General features: G+C 42.9%; 1 protein-coding gene across 8 annotated transcripts in view; it reads left to right on the top strand.

Annotated features, from left to right (window-relative positions):
* The window catches only part of LOC124216189 (zinc finger protein 541), a 183,196-nt gene that overhangs the window by 46,750 nt on the left and 120,017 nt on the right, over positions 1-16,429 (top strand). For 2 of the 8 annotated variants that reach the window (XM_069135453.1, XM_046620414.2), the window contains exon 1: positions 15,557-16,187. The exons of the other annotated variants lie outside the window; for them this stretch is intronic. The gene's annotated coding sequence lies outside the window, so the exon portion shown is untranslated. Of the gene's footprint in view, positions 1-15,556; positions 16,188-16,429 lie in introns of those variants that run through there. 8 annotated transcript variants of the gene reach the window in all.

Raw genomic sequence — 16,429 nt, 5'->3', positions numbered from 1 at the left:
CGTCCTTTCGGTCCTCGTTGCTGCTGCTACTTCTGCTAGGCTACCGCTGCTGCCTCGTTTACCCCACACTTTTTTTTTTTTTTTTTATTTTGCGAACTAATTGCGAGAGGTGTCGCGCTGCGCGCGCCCTATTAAATATTGCGGCCTCGCTGCTTCTTTACCTTGATCGTATATATGTATATATATACCTGTCGCTGTTTTGTTTTTTTTTCATCCACTTAGAATGTAATCTACTATGCATATAGGTATCTGGAATATCGTTTTATTGCTTGTTATACATAGGAAAATATCCTCACCATTTATTGATACAATTGTCGTTATACAATGCGAAAAAACTTTTTTTTCACGAATTCACTAAATATTGCCATGAAATATGGAAAAAGAAACGTTCGTTCAAATGAATGTCGTTTCATTTGTTAACACAAGTTTTTTCTCTGTGATTGTAATGCTATTGAATCAAATGAATGACACTTCTTTCGCTATGTCCGATCGATATATTTGACAAAATCAACAGATTCGATCTCTCGGGTCGTCGTCACTTCTTCCAAAGATGTGTGAGAAAATCGTTGTGTCTGAACGACGATTACAAATCTACGCTATAAAATTTAGTTTGATATTATAGATTGAAAGCAGTTGTTTTTTTATCAACCGTGAAATTATTTACCAGATATAAGTTAGTAACGTTAACGTAACGAAATATTGAAAATAAAATCGTTGTTTTAAAATCTTAGAACGAATTTCAAGGCCCTTAATTTCTAAAATCTGAATATCCTTTTTGCGTTTTAACATATATTGTTCAGGTTGAGACGATCCTACAGTTGCGAACTAATCATTTTTCTTAAAAATGAATCGTCAAATTAACGTTACGAACTTCACTCTCTTTAATTATTCATGGTCTCGGGTCACCTTATATTTTGTACTCTTTCACCGATGTACATGTATTTATATCCTTGATATAATTTCGCGGGGATCTCGACGTACCTGCAGCAGCAACAAGGCTGCATGGACGGGGTATATTATACGGGTTCTAACTTGGTTCGAATTGCACCGGACAATTCGAATTCTAACTAGGAAACTTTGCGTCGTCGAGCGACTGCTGCAAGCTATGCAGTCGGCAACTTTTCCACTTTTTAATCTTCTTCTTCTTCCTTTTACCTTTTCTTTCTACATTTCGCTATTCTCTTTCCCCTCTCTCTCCTCCTCTCTCCCTCTCATTACTCCATCTCCCTTGATATTCTTTGCAACGACTGGATGACGAGAATCGTTCCTCGCTCGTTCTTCGCAGTCTTCGATCCCTTCTGCATTTGCATGTATACCTTGCCAATTGTAATCTCAACATGTCAAGTTCCTACGACGACCAAATTCAAGTTCCAAGAATCTTGTTTTTCACACTGCATACCAATCGTTCATTGGAGTCTTTCGGTACGACGAATTATAGAATATTTATCTATGTATCAAGCAGAGTTGCGGACGATTCTTTGTGTCCAGCATATTATTATTATTATTATTATTATCATGGGTCTCGGTGCTGAGAACTCGAGTGTTGTTTGGATAGTGTCGAAGTAGGGACGATAGAGTAGAATTTTCTTGTTTTCTAGACGGTACTTTTTATCCCTAAATTTTCTCTCCTTCCCCAACTTCTACTCGCCGCGTTGTAACAACGTTGTTATTATTATACTAGAAAATTGTAAAATCCAAAGGCTAAAAAGCCGTGGCGAACGCTGCGGGAGGTGAACATCGCCCTGCGACGCTTTCGAAAGTTTCTCCAACAGCTAGCGGTGCTGGATTATACGTATACGTGTAGTTTTTGCAACTTCTCCGGACCGGGGAAGGGCTGAAGAATGTGAAAAAGGAAGAACGAGGAGGGATGGAAACGGGGAAAGTGTTGAAAGAGACGGAAGCTGGCTTTATAAAGGGCGGCAAATGGGGTTGGACGAGGAGAGAGAGGAGGCGGGTAACCATGGCAACTTTTGATTATATCTCCGGATGTATTCGCTCGGCCGATCCGCGCACAGAATTATCCCTTCCTCCCATCCTTCCGCCCACCCACCCCGAAACAAGTTTCAGTTTCTCCGAACGCTAACGCGAACGCGGGGGATTTGCCAACGGATCGACTCGACGACAGGGATCCAAACCGCGACACGAAAACGGAAAGGAAGGACGAAAGGAAGAAAAGAACGAACTCCTCTCGGGGTCTCCTTCATATTATCCCTTGCAGCTTACACGTCCTCTCTCCTCATCCGCCTCGAAATGTTATTATTTCTCAATTCACGGATACGAGTTATACGGGGATAAGATATAAATACATTTGTACAATAAAAGAATTACAAGTATTTGTGGGTTATTTTATTTATTTGGTTTTTTTTTTTTTTTTTTTTTTTCATCTTAAACAATTATTATCGCCGTTTCGGGAATGAAGAGGCGAGAAGAAGAGGGTTTGTTGGTTCGTTGGTTGGGTACATAATAAAATATCTAAAATAGCCGGTGCTCGTATAATAAGCAATTTACATAAGCCGTTTCGATTCGAGTTTAATAACGGGCTGTCATAAAATAAACAAACTTTTTAATACTTGGAGCTCCTCCCTTATACCCGCGGCTCGCCGTCCTCTCCGCACCGACACAGCTTCTCGATCGCCCACCCCCGACCCCGACCCCGACACCCCCTCCTCTTCTGTCGCTCCGTCGTCTTCATCCATCCTGCCCATTGTCTGTTTATTAGCAAACTCTGGGTGAAACTTTTACGAGATAGAGGGAAGAGAGAGGAGGGGATGGGAGAAGACAAAATAAATAAAAATAAATAAATAAATAAATAACCAGCAACAACGACGACGACGACGGTGAACCGAGGAGCGAAGAAGAACCGTATGAAAAAAGAAGCAACGAAAGAAAAACAAAGTAAAATTGAAGGTAAAAAAATTTTTAAAAATAAATAAAGTTGAGTTAAAAATAAAAATCCTGATTAAATGGTACTTCGCGCTGTGTTCCTCCTCGTCTTCGTCCTCGTCCTGATAGATTGACTCGGTAAGAAAAGTTCCCGCTCTCGTCGTCGAAACAACACCTTCTTACGCGTAGCAGGTACACCTATACTATATGTATAATGTATGTACCTACATATCGTAATACTGCAGCAGAATCTACTTACTTAGCTTGCAGTGTTTCTTCTTCCCGATTTTCGTTTCCTTTACTCGATTTCGATTGTCCCGTTGTCATTCGAAATGTTCCGTAGTTTGCGTCACGCGTATTATTATTATTATTGTTATTGAAAGATCGGAAAAAAAAGTATGACAGAGAAAAACGAATATTATTCTATCGAGCACCGATTCTTCACACAACCGAGAATAATAACTTACTACGTGTGCAGGGGTAGGTGTAACAATAAAAATGGACATCCTCGGAGAAATATTACATGCGATGAAAGTGGGGAGGATAAGTATTGAAAGCATCGTCGAATATATGTGAATATACATATTTTATTCATATATATATATACGTAATGTATACCCTTGACCACATCTCTGTAATACATAGGTATAGGTACAACCCAGTAGCTGTACCTACGCCTCTTATCAGAGAACGGAAGAGAAGTTTTATTTTAGATTAGACTGGTCACAGCGCCATTGTCGTTTCTTCGTCGTACAATGGAAACCGGGGGCGGATGGAGGGGGGACAATAAAATTGAACGAAAATAATATTGGAGATTCGATTCGACGGCTCTACTGAGGATTTTCAAGTTTTTGTACTTTTCGATAAGATAAAAGGAATTCTTTCATGCCAACAGGTATAGATGATGATGTAAAAGGATTAGGTACCTTTGTGTTGAAGTATAAGGTATGGAAAAGCAGACGTCTACTTTGGGGTAGTAGCAATTATTTCCCCGCTCGCTGACCATACGCGCTCAAAGGATTTCCCATCCATTCGGGGAAAATACCGACTCTCTTAGGCATTAGTCGAAATTGCTAGCATTCGCTACTTTTATCCTTATAGGTATGCTTTTCTTCTTTCCTATTGAGCACCGTATACGTCTTCTTTTTTTATCGCTAGTTTGTCGCATGGTCTACGCTTATAACGATAAACGACGGAATTCCGTCGATAGCTGCAATTTGAAATTGCGGTACGCTATGGTTGATCGACGGTCGAATATGACGGTATAATAAACATAACGCGGGGGCTAAATTTTCGATAAAACGTTCGTGGGAAAATCAGTTTTTTTTAAGTCCCGATCGCGCATTTTTTTTTTATCCCCAAGGATCGTCTCGTCCTGGGATATTGTACCAATTTCAAATTTCTCTCAGTATCTGTATAATAAGTTGAGTTTGAAAGGGATGTAAAAAAGGAATTGGCGGTGATAAAAAATTCAGAGGTATATCGAGAGTTGTTACCCTCGACTTGTCTCTTTCTCGTTGTCTTGCTCTCTCTTTCTCTCGATTCTCGATACTGCAAAGACTGGAAGAAACTCTGGAGGAAGTGAAATAAAGACCGTAAATTCGAGTTTCGAAAGTCCGAATTAATTCGAAACAAAGTCCAATAGCAGCTCGTGCTTGAAAGCTCGGTAAATTCTGCGGACTTTATACAGTCGTTCGTTGCAACGGAGTCGATTTCTCCGACACAGAAGAAAAAGCAGATTAAAAAAAGAGCGAGAGAGAGAGAGGAGGGGGGGGGGGGGGGGGGGGGGGGGTAAAATGTTTCTTGTTGCGAATTAAGCTGCGTGCCGCAGGGGCTAGACAATAAAATGATGCAATTAAACTCGGGGTAGGAAATATGTAGACACAACGGGTAGGTAGGTACCGAGCGAGCTTTCGCAAGAGCTTCTGCTGCCGGGGGTGAAAGAGAGGCGAAATGATGGAGCAATATAGAATCCTGAGCAGCGCGTTCTCATCGCCTTTCACTTTACTTCACTTTATTCTTCCGTCATTCCCTTTCATTCCCTCGACGAAAAGCTCGATTTTCCCTCATACATGCATCACTTACGTAAGTAACGCGTCTTACATGCTTATACATATACATATCTACGAACGAACGAACCACCGACGAGTATACAGATCTGTAAAATAAGGTAGGGTAGGTGATACGGTGTGTATGCACAAAAGGCCAGCCTGCACTTGTACCCTCCCTGACTTCGCTGCGGAGGCATCGGCGTCGAGGCCGGCGGTGAGGGGGTGATAACAATAACAATAACGATAACAATAGGAACGATAATGGCGCAAGGTTCCTTCGTTCGTCGTGCGGGACCTCGGCGAGTAGTCGCCTATTACCACAACGAAAGAAACGAACGCGAACGGGTCATCGATCTTTTTCTGGAACATTTTTATCGCGGAGCCCCGTAAGTTTATCGCCGTGAGAGGGGGGAGGGGGGGGGGGGGGGGATTCTCGGTGTCGAGAGGAAGGGTGAAGAGCCCCAATCCTGGGGAACTTATTGCGTTATCTATAACATTCTTTGTCGTTGAAATAGGAAAAAAAAAAGAAAAAATAAACCAACGACCAAGTAAATTTACAAAAATAACACTTGATTTAGAGCTCGTCGATTGATCGGAGTAATGAATTTTGTGAGATCAATTGTACAGGTTGTATGTAACGGAGTGATGCTGTGTGTTTCAAAATATTATAACCGTGACGTCGAATAATTCGTGTCGGGTGATTCGCTTGAAAATTATTAACGAAACAATATGATCTATTGTTCGTTGAAATTGGACGAGCTATACGAGCTTGGTATTAACAAAAGGTCACTCTGGTTTTTTTTTTTTGTTACTTAAACTGGAAGTGAAAGTCTTTTAAGCTCAATTTTTGCTTCGAATATTTTTTAAGCAATAATTTATAACTTTTTTTAAATATATTTTTTATGATTTTTCTGTCGGATGCATCAAGGAACAAGAACAGTAGCAATAACGATAATAATAATAATAATAGTTTACAAGATTTCATCCCTCTCTACGCACCCAGGTGGCAGTTTTCTGATCAAAGTTGAATCAACTCGATTCGGTTATTGATTCTTGATTTCGTACGTTTCGTCACTTTGTATACCGGACTGTATAAAGTCCGAGAGATCTTCAATTATTATCAGTGTTGGCCAGAGAAGTTGATGAAGAATTTTTTGCGAGTATACCTAGGCTTGTTGCAAAAATTTCAAGTATTACCTGACAGGTGTAGAGATTTGCAAAATTGCGAAGGCGCCCCATAATTAATCGACGAAACGGTGATACCGAATTCCGGGACCGTGGGGTGGTGGGAAACGTTCCCATTCCGCAAATTATGGATTCCACGACCGTAGCGCGTTGTGTGAGCCTCGAGCATCGGGGCGCGGCGCTCTAAAGCCTCGAGTCTTTGCAGCCTCACGCCCTCCCTCTACGTCGAGGGAAAGTTTCGGAGGGGAGGAAATCGGGCGGCCTCAAGTTATTGTGTGATTTTGCTTTTTCGAAACTTACTCGGCGTTCTCGTCGTTCGCATTGAATTTTTTCGCCGGAAGAGAAAGTACGTTTCAATGAAAATTAAACAGCGATGAAGAAGGAAAATTCACTTCGACAATGACGGCGACAGGCTGTGATTTTTCAGAGAAATTCTATTCTTTCGCGTCGTGTTATGTCGGCTATGGCGTATACTTTTGTCACATAAATACATTACTTATGGAATATCAGATAACGAGCAACGGGGGAAGTGGACTTGAGTTGAATTGCGATAGGATGGAAGGGTCGCGATATCGAATTTTTAGAAAACGCGGATATTTAATTCGCAGAATAGTTTCAATTTCAGGTGAAACTATTCGTTTATCTTTCACTTATCAAATCAAATAGGTAATTAGTAATTAAGACAACGATGATAATTGATACCTTAATCGCGTAAATTGATATTTTACTGCGTCTGTCGTGGAACTGAAAAGCAAAAACAAATTGTGAGGAAAAATAATCGATTCAACGTAGGATTCTGACGATTCTATACTTCGACTTCAAACATTTTGAAATTCCCCAAATCGGATCTTCGCATCCTACAAAATTCGATATCGCGAACCATTCTATCCTATATCACGATTCTGCTTTTTCGCCACCTTCGACCGAGAAATGATATCTCAAACTCATCGTGGCAAAAGTTTTAAAAGGACAAATTATGCAAAACGTATGAGGGGGAGAAAAAAAAGTCGAGTTGAATTTCAGTCGCACGTAATCGTCGTCCTCGTGTATACGTGCAAATTTTTTCTAGGCATCCATGGTGCACCTGCAAACCCGTCGCGCTGTTTCATCAGTGGTAGTATTTTCGTTATGTCGGGGTTCATTTGCCCGGCGGTCTTTCCTCCGCGCGTCACTCCGCTGGATGGTTTTAGCCGGTAGATCGAGCTTTCGCGAGCGGACTTGAGTTGTTTGTATTGTGCGGGGTTATCGACGGGGTTATTATTGCCTATTATATGAAATTCCAAAGCACAACGGCGCGAACCGCCGGCCGAAGGGTCGGAGGGTCGAAGGGTGGAGATAGATACCCCCCCAGGTTTGCCGGGGCGACGCCGCCCTTCGCCTTTGGTGGCGGACTCTAATGTAACATCAATAATTTCGCCCTGCTGATGGATACCCTCGGCGCGTGCCGATTTTTCCCCTTATTCTTCCACCCCCCCCTTTTTCACACTAATTGTAAGACAGGCTGGTTTGCATTTCCTTCAAACTGCCCTTCGTCCTGCTCCCTTTTGAATCCTGCCCTTGGGTAGGAATTAAGGGTGAAAATCCGCGTTCATTTATTGATTCCTCGATTTATCAACGCTCGTTAAGCTAACCTCGTTGTCGTGAATCAGCCAATGCAAAAATTTGCCAAAGGAAAAGAGACGCAGAAATCGGGGTTGATAAAAACGTGACGGAAAGACGTTAAGAAAGAAGAAAAAAAAATGACAAATAGTAGGAAACGCTGGTAAAAAGCTTCGACGACGAGGAGGAGTATTAGCAAACCGAGAAAATCTGTCTCTCTATTGTTTTTATATTTCTCTTTTTACATCACAGCGCGACAACTCGAACAGAGGTAGGTAGATATTACTAAACATTTTACATCATTTTTTTCCACCGAAAAACTAAATATTTACTCTCCGGATATTATACATGTATACCTATAGTACTACGCGGAGCTGAGGAAGTGTTTCCTATTTCGAGCGATAATAAAAAAAAAAAGGAGTATATAAAAAAAAAAGCCTGAAATAAAGTCCAGTATAAAATATACGGGGGTTGTTTGCAGATCGCAAATAGGACGGGGGTAACATGGAAAGCTTGTACACACCCTGCCCGTGTAACTACTTCATCCTGACTGCAGTGAAGTTTTGCGCGGCGAAAGCTGCCATCGCTGTTTGCTAGTGCATGTACATATATGCATGTATATTTATATGTTGCACACGTATGCAGTATAACACGTGTACCTGATACATACTGATACACACACGCAGAAATAGATATTTATGTACGAGTATTGGTAAAACTGAGTGCAAGTTACGTCGCTTATACGAATTAGCCCGTCGTTGCTCTGACCTTTTTGCTAATCAAAGGACGCATTTCGCTGATTAGAACGGCAGTCGGAGTCGTCGTTTTCGTTTTTTCGCGACACCCGAATTTTTGCCGTCTTATGCGAGATGTACGAGGTGTAGTACAGAACTTGGCGCAAGTACTAGCTGCACCCTTGTTATGTACGGGGCATTCCATGCCAACGCAACCAACGTCGGACCGTCACCGTTTGTGATTTTGTTATATTGTTCCAATTTTTAACCTGCCGTCCCATGTTACGTGTGAAAATGTTTAACCAACCGGTCATATGCATAGTAAGATGACCATTACTTATAATTTTTTTTTGAATCCTTCTCTGGAAAAAAAATACTTGAAACGAATAAGAAGGGAACACTGGTCGGCTCGAGGGCTAGGCGTGGAAAAAATTTTGACATCTTACTCAAGAATTTTTAAATTTTTTTTTGCAAACTTTTAAATTTTGGGAAAATTCTAAATAAAAGTCGGGACATTATTTTGAAATTCGGACGAATGCATAAAATTTTTTGAACAAAATCAAAAATTGTGACGGCCGGCCGTTGGTTGAGTTAGCGTGGAATGGCCCCTATATATAAATATATATCATTGAATATATAATTCGCAGAAGGTATAATATATGCGGATCGGCCGGGGGGTTGGTTATAAACGACGGGACGAGTGGATGTGCCGCTCCTCCTGCCGAAATAAAATCGCTTTTTCATATCCGCGTGCAGTCGTAGTAATACGTTTTTAAGGGAATCAGTCCGCGGAACAACCGCGACGCGGTGCCACTTCTTACAACTGCCTTTCTCTCTCCCTTTGTTCGCGATTTGCTCTCCTTCTACACCGCATATATACATATATATACATATATATATTTATACATATATATAATACCCAAGTTTTCTCTCTGGGAAAAATACTAACTTTGCAAGGCGCCAAAGTTTTTCCACTTTAATTTTTTTCTCTCTTTCAAACTTGGTCCCTTTTCCGCTCACCTTATTAGCTTCTTCTCCCGACGGATGCAAGTAAAGTAATTATTATACACGTTGGACGAACGACCTCGACGAAACGGCAACGATGCAAGGTTCAACTTAGCTATCTCGAAAGGTTTGAAAATCATCATCCAACCAAATATGTTTTTTTTTCTTTTTCTTCTTGTTAATGTTTCAAGAGAGTTTACAAATCACGTTTCCTACAGATTTCGGGTTCATTTGATATAGGATACGTATGTAAACCGTGTAGAACTTTTGTTTGTGAAATAAACTTTACGGCTGCATATATATCATCAGAATTTTTGCCGCGTAGGTACGTGTAATAAAGTTGGGCGGTATACACACGCGCATATATTATATATATATGTGTACGTATGTATATATACAAGGGTACGGAAAACGCACAGTCGAGGATCTATAGACGCAGGGAAATTGAATGTTTGCCTGCGGAGAAATTAAATCGTAGCTTGTGTCAACATACCGAACCTACGTAACGCCAGGCTCGAATCTCTCTCTTTCTCTCTCTCTCTCTCTCTCTCTCTCTCTCTCTCTCTCTCTCTCTCTCTCTCTCTCTCTCTCTCTCTCTCTCTCTCTCTCTCTCTCTCTCTCTCTCTCTCTCTCTCTCTCTCTCTCTCTCTCTCTCTCTCTCTCTCTCTCTCTCTCTCTCTCTCTCTCTCTCTCTCTCTCTCTCTCTCTCTCTCTCTCTCTCTCTCTCTCTCTCTCTCCCTCCCCCCCCTCTCCATAGCTGCTGCAGGCATGAAAAGCAACAGCGAGCTTTAGTTTGCACTTTCTTTTTTTTTTTTTATTGTACTTTTAATACTCATTTCTCATCCCCCTTTGCTCTGACTTTCGTTCGTTTGTATATACCTGTATGCTGCATGGTTATGTACGCAGCCATGTACATTCGTCTGCACATAACGGCTATATACTTTCGTTTAATACGGGTGTGTAGGTATTATATAAATAGAGAAGTCAGGATTACGTAAAAAACGAGGTAGGGAAAAACTTGAAGTTCTCGTTTTCCCTCGATTAATCATGATCAATTCATTTTTACCCGTGGCCTCTTGTACTTTCCGCATTTTTCGTCCCTTCGCATTATTTAAAAAAAATTTTTTCCTTTCTTTTGCGTCCTTTTTCAATCATTGTTCAATAATAAACGCCGTATTAAATCCATGCACGCACGCACACAGTGAGGATGAAAAAAACGGAGTTTGATCGTTAATCAATTAATGAAATCCGCTGCGGTACTATACCTATAGGCGGGTATAAATGTAAAAATGATTTTTTCACCCCGCCGTTTTTCACTTTCAATATAAAAGTCTCTCTTTTGTATTTTTTTAACTTTTCGTTTTGTTTCGTTTCGTTTCGTTTCTTTCTCACGTGGATTATTCCACACCTTTCTCTACACCCTACAAATTACACACGCATACCAGCTCGTTCAACCATTTCACGTCCCTCCCCATCCTATATAATAATTCGACTCGTCTTTTCCATTTTGTTAGCAAAATCCGCGATCCGAAATCGCAGTATGCCTGCGATACCGCACCGACAGGGATGGGGAACGGCAAAATTTTTTACGGGGTGCGTGGCCGAAGAGTGTAAAGTTTTGTAATATACCTACGTATGTTTTACGTCATTGTAGAGATTAGGGTGTTCCTTAAAAAGGTAATTTTTGAATTTTTACCGGGTCACCCTGGAAATCCAAACAATTCAAAAATAATTCTATCGTTTTATCACTTTTTTTATCCCAACTCTAACCCGTGCCCGCAAGAGGGTGGATTTCTCCATTTCACCCTTTCAGGCGCACATTGAATGTGCCAAATGGAATTCGGGAAAATTTTGTACAGAGTGGTTTCTTGGGTTACTGATTACAAATCTGGACTCGAAATTTGAAAATTCAAAATGGCGTATCCGACATGGCGAACCAAAACCGAAAAAATAATTCGCTTTCGATAAACCTTGGCATTCGGGGGCTCGGGGGCAGCATCCAGTGATTTTTGGGACTTTCGTCCGCCATGTTGGATCCGCCATTCTGAATTTTGAAATCTCGAGTTCAGATTCGTAATCAGCGACCCAAGAAACCTCCCTGCACTAAATTCTATCGAAATCTGTTACGTATAAGGTTCAACGTGCCCCTGATTGTGAAAAGGTTAAATGAGGACTTCCACTCTCCTAAGGGCAGGGGTTAGAGTTGAGATAAAAATCTGGAAAAACAAGGGAATTTTTATTTAATTATCCATACCGTAATTTGGGGGTCGAACCGGTCAAAATTAAAAAACAACCTTTTTTTTAAGAACCACCCCGGCATACACGCATGCATTTGTACATACGTATGGAAATAATTGAATATCGAAAATATTTGAAAACCGCAGCAGCACCACCAGCGGCAGTGGCATCGGCAGCGGCAACAACGCGCCTCCCAATTCCTCCCGGTAATCCGCTTGACCAATTTTAATTTCGTTCCTACCCCAGTACCTACGGTGTGTGTCGTATTATAGGCACACAGGCGTTATATTCTCCACGTACGCGTCGCACCCCCTCGCCTCGCCTCTCCTATCGCAACGCCCAGCCCTGCGGTTGTTGGAAACTGGTAGCAATTTGTCGCGTTTTACTCGCACTTCCCGCCCTCCGACCGCCGCGCGTTGGAGAAAACCCGCCGAGGGATGAGAGGGCGCGACGGGTTCTATAACGAGGGAGGGACTCCGCGTCTCGCATAAGGTGGCACGCATCTCTAATTTTCCAGGTTAGAACTACAACGAGACGACGAGGCTCGTCTTTGCCTCCGGTATTTGTTAGTTACCCTCTCTATGCGTGTGTGTATGTATACCCACGTATGTATATTCAAGGCGCAATACAATCACGCGCGATGCACGACCTCCTGCGCGTATTACTATCCTACAGCCTCGTAATATCCGTTTCCGTTTCCCACTCGCCCACCTCGCCGTGCAACCAGACCGCCGTTGAAAGCGACACGCGTATACGTGTATACACGATGCACGGGTTCGTGACATCAAACCGTGCGACAAGCGGCCGTATCTACCAACTTGCAAAGAATAAAGAGAGACTTCGTAAACCCGACTCTGTGCGCGCTCAAACAGTGCAGTTTGACGTAATTTTGCACTGTGCAGTCTCGGTTTCTTGACTTTTATATATACACATATATATACAATATGTGTTATATTGAAATGATACAGAAGCGAGTAAGAAACTGAAGTTCGAGTATATTGTAATGGAAACGAATTATAGGATATGAGAAAAAGGTTATTCACTTTGCACAGGTCTGTTAATATTAATGAATAACGACATGATATTGAAAGAGAGCCGGTAGAAAAAAAAAAAAAAGAAAAAAAAGAACAGTTTATACAGAGTTACTGATCTTAGCTTCTCTTCTCTTCTCTTCGTTTCTCATCCCGTCAATTTCTCTCTTTCCGTACCAGCATTGGCGGACCAGCTAACGGTGTGCTATTTCTCACGACAGTCGCCCACGCTTCTCCATTTTTCGCGTAGCTCCGAGCTCTGCAATTAAAGCTGTAGGCGGGAAGGGCAGGGAGGTAAAGGAAGGTTAGGTTAAAAGGCTTCGACGTTAAATACATACGGTACGTAACCTGTAATCGAAATTAGGGGAGAAAAAAAATAAATACTCTGCCAAGCAAACGCTTTTTGCGCGTTACTTTTTACGTGTTACGTTTTTTTCCTTCATCGTTCAAATCTTCAACAAGTCAATGAAGCTAACTAATTTTTTCGTGCTACGCATTGCACAAGGACGATTAAATCAAATCGATCGTGCACTCTCTCTCTGTTTGCTAAAATTCAACAAAGTAGGTCATACCTACTATACGCGTATGGTACGCTAGAATGAATGGACGTCGATCGACGGAATAATTAGTAACCATTGTCCTTCTTCTTCTTCTTCTTCTTCGTCGCCTTCTTCTCACCCCTCTCGCGAAACTCACGAAACTCACGAAACTCGTGAAAGGGAGGTGAATTAAGCCGCACCTGACGTTTTCGACCGCGCATCGCACGTGCTCTACCCTTGACGGTTCTCCACTTGCGATTGGTGACCCTCTGCATCCCGCACAGGTTGGGGATGAGTATAAAGAGGAGAAGAAGAAGAAGAAGAAGAGGAGGAGGATGAGGATGAGGATGAGGATGAGGATGAGGTACGAGGTACGTAGGCGGTGCCGCGTGGAGGACGCGCACGCACGCACGCAGGGCGAAGGGTGAGGGGTGGAGGGCGGTTAGGCGAGTGAGGGTAGCGCGCGAGGTGGTAGCGGCAGTACGGCGGGGGTGCGGGTCGATACGCGCAGCTCTCGCACGTCGGAGGCAGGCAGGCAGGCAGGCAGGCAGGCAGGCAGGCAGGCAGGCAGGCAGGCAGGCAGGCAGGCAGGCGGGAAGGAAGGAAGGAAGGAAGGAAGGAAGGAAGGAGAGTCGGGCCGTGGGCACGCCGCGGCCCCCCGAGCTAAGCTCTCCTCTCATTCCGCCGTAAGCCCGCACTTCTGGCACATCCACCAGCCACCTGCACCAACCACCACGAACCGCAACCGCCCCCCCCCCCCCCCTCCCAGCCCCCCAGACATCCAAACACCCCGCATCGCATCCACCGCACCGAACTAAAACACCATCGCCGCCACCATAACCATCGCCATCGCCATCGCACCATTGTCGTCGTCGTCATCGAGTGTGCCGTCTCACTCGATATCCACCACAGACAACAACGACAACAACGATAACAACAACGACAACAACAACAACAAACCCCGTCTCTATCTGGCGCTGCAACGAAAGGCCCAAGTCCCTCCCTCTCTCCCTCCCTCCCTCCCTCCCTCCCTTTTCATCCCCCACCCCAACCCCCCAACCCCGAAACCCCAACCATCCTCGCGGAGGAGAGGAACCAACGGGTGTCATTCGCAAAAGGCGCTTATTCATACGTAACTCATTCTTCGAGTCGAGTGTATAACGAACGGCACGAGCCACGACTACGAGATGTAGTACTGCCATGATTTCGGAGTAGGCGGAGGGTGGCGTAGGCGCGAGATGCGCAGGCGGCAACACCGGCGGTCATCAGTGTCAATTCAAACATCGAGGATAGCCCCCGGCTGGATGTACCAGTAGTTGTGAGCTTTCCGATAAGTACGTAGCTGCTTCGCGGAGGTTTGTGATTGTTGTGACGGGGTTGTTGTTCGTTGTGCCGTCGCTCGGGAGGTCTGTGCGCGACGATATTACTTGGTTCGTCGGCCGTTTCGTCATTTATCAAACATTCCCTTTGTTGTTCTCTGTTCGTTTCATGTGTCTTTCTCTCTATCTCTCTCTCTCTCTCTCTCTCTCTCGCACGCGCGATATTCACAACGTTACCTTTATCGCACACGTCACAATCCCAAGGGGATGAGAAGGGAATATCAAAAGGTGTGTTCCGTATGAAATTGTCGTTACTACCGATCTCTGTACTGGATAATATACTCGTAAATTTGCGTGTGTGTCTGTACGTACCTACCTGTTATCTGGAGAAACAGGATTATAAATCGTGATACGTGTGCGTAGCTTTTGCAACAGTGTGGTGTCGTTTCAAAGTTTTTGTTCTCTCCTTGTATTGAATACCTGTGGCCTGCGTGTATAATTTCGTCGTTTGTTTCCCATCGTTGAAATATATAATTATACAGTGATGGTTGGAATGTGTGAAAAAAGGAATGAAAATAAAAATAAAGAAAAGTAAAAACAACAACGAATGAAACCCGAAAGATATATATCTCTTGAATATAATGATTTGGTGCATGAAAAAATTATGTTTGACATCGACGGTGAAGAAAAGTGCGGATCATAGGTGAAGTTGGTGACATGTACGATGTTTTTCATTCTCGGTACAGTTTCTGTCATTTCGTGCCTATAAATGACGACGTCGTGCTAGTTTTGTCCTTAGCGAGTCGAACTGCAAGGATTTTGCAATTTCTGTTCGCATCGTCGTCCTTTGGTCAATGAATTAGCGATCGGTGTGTGTTGTTATTGTTGTTGTTGTTGGTGTTGTTATTGTTATTGTTATTATTATTATTATTATTGTTATTTCAGCTTTTGCGGTTGTGGGGGTAAAAACTGTGCAAATCATTCGATTGCCGTCGTCGTTATCGGTCGCGACGATAAAGTGGCACGTAAACTGTGGCGTCTTCGTTAACGCAGATTTAATGAAAATGTCAGGAGCAGTGAATGATAACAAGATAATAATTATCAACACCGACGACTAAACAAAGAATAAGAACGACTTTTATCCGCACGGTCAAATAAAACTGCACGTATCTACCGCGAAACGTAGTTAACCGATGCTTGCGGATATCTTCGACGACGATGTCCGTCACCGTCTGACGTACCAGTCCAACGTCGACTTTCCGACGCCCCGGTCATGCGGATCTTCACTTCCGTTTTATCTCTACCCAGTGGACGGTGAAAGACGGTATAATTGATCGGGGGACAGGAATCGTTTCACGAATACGACATATCACTGTTCGACGGACAATTAATTACTCTGTGTTGCGTGTTTTTAAAGTCTTCTTCCGAGAGTCAACTGTCTGCCATTTATGGCATTTACGATAAAGAAGATAAATTACAGATCAAAAAAAGAATCGTGTCGCAGTGTTGTTTTGTCGTCGTTGTGCGCCGTGTTATTCGACGAACTTGAATCATTAGTGAGTTACGGGAAGATGAGGAAGTCACATACGTTCTTCGCATCAAGGTATTTACATGCATCATTAGAGAGATTAATCTTTACACCCTGATATAAGAAAGATATTTAACAAAAATGATTTTGAGGCCAGGGTTTTTAAAATTGGCTGGATTTTCAGTTACAGTGTTATAGTACATGTCTTCCCGATCAAAAGTTCTCAACGACACACGTCTCAAAAATCACTAGCTTCCGAGACGCTGGCTTCGGAAAGAGGTGTGGGGATTTTTTAAAACCTGTGGATTACGAGATTT

This window comes from Neodiprion pinetum, chromosome 4, assembly GCF_021155775.2.
Source record: "Neodiprion pinetum isolate iyNeoPine1 chromosome 4, iyNeoPine1.2, whole genome shotgun sequence".
Lineage (NCBI taxonomy): Eukaryota > Metazoa > Arthropoda > Insecta > Hymenoptera > Diprionidae > Neodiprion > Neodiprion pinetum.
Note: the sequence above shows the minus strand (reverse complement) of the source record. Positions and strands in the feature narration are given on the sequence as shown.